General features: G+C 44.8%; 1 pseudogene; it reads right to left on the bottom strand.

Moving 5' to 3' along the window:
* Window positions 1-485: 485 nt before the first annotated feature.
* Window positions 486-875, bottom strand: LOC115271465 (annotated as a pseudogene).
* Between the last annotated feature and the right edge of the window lie 302 nt (window positions 876-1,177).

Consider the following 1,177-nt stretch of genomic DNA (forward strand, 5'->3'; position numbering starts at 1 on the left):
CCTAGGATTCATGTTACCCTGACCTGCTCCGATATATAATATAGCCTCCTAACCTGAAATTTGTTTTATATACATCAGCAGCTACACCATCAAGGCCTTCCTTGCCTCTTCACTGCTCAAACACCTTGTTTTATTTTTCTCATTAAAGACAAATTTAAAAGAGCAATTCAGCACATCTGCCTGATCATTTATCAATTTCTTTCTCCTTGGATAAATTTGTAAAAGCCTTTCTTATTCCTCTTAGCTCCACAGAAATCAAACTGCCCAGAGAAGCAGTGGTGGAACAGAATCCAAATAACTTGGTAAGCAAGGATGGAAGCAGACAGAGAGAGTGGAGGCGGAAAACCACACACTACAAATTATATTAAAATAAAAGAGCACATAAGATACAAGAGAGGATCATTTCTCTTCAATTCCCTTTTCAATATCTGATCCAGCTGCAAGACATTACAGCTCCCTCTCAGCACCAGCTGGGATATCGTTACCTTGGGGACTTCTCCCTTAGTGCCTGGGGGAAGCCTCAGGATCCAGAAGTTCCTATTCTTCAGCAGGTTCTCCATGTTCTCCAGCCTCCTCTGCATCAGTCCATATTCCTGGATCAGAGATCCCAGCATGGCCAGTTGGTTACTAAACTCCATCATTCCTTTCTCTGTGTCAGATATTTTCTTCTCAGCTGTCCCTGTTCTGCCCTCCAGACTCAGTAACTGCGTGGCATGGGAATCCACCTTCCTCTCCACGGCTTGAATTGCAGCCACGACAGTCCACAGGGAGATCTCTGCCGTTTGCAGCGGGGTTTCTCCCACAGCCGTTCGCTTGGGGACAACGTGGGGTTGCAAAGGAGCCAAGTGCAGGGACTCCATGTCCCATTCCTGAGCCTGGGTGCAAGGACAGAAATTGAGAGAGTTGAGGTCTCAATCCAACCTAGGAGAGTCTCCTCCAGCCCTTGTCTACATGAGATCGTTGTACCAATTTAACTAAATCAGTTAAGAAACTGCAGTCTCCACATGAGGGCACTTTGACTTCAATATAAAAGTGCCCTATATCCATGTAGCTTAAGTCAGTTCCTTACTGACAGGCAAGGGACAGGGGTAGATTTCTTAGACCACAGTGATAGCAATGTTGAGCCTGCTGGTTTGCCTGTTGTTTTCTATTTTTAAATCAGTGAAATAAATTGTAC

The sequence above is a fragment of the Terrapene carolina genome, unplaced genomic scaffold, assembly GCF_002925995.2.
Source record: "Terrapene carolina triunguis isolate 2854851 unplaced genomic scaffold, T_m_triunguis-2.0 Scaffold25744, whole genome shotgun sequence".
Classification (NCBI taxonomy): Eukaryota; Metazoa; Chordata; order Testudines; family Emydidae; genus Terrapene; species Terrapene triunguis.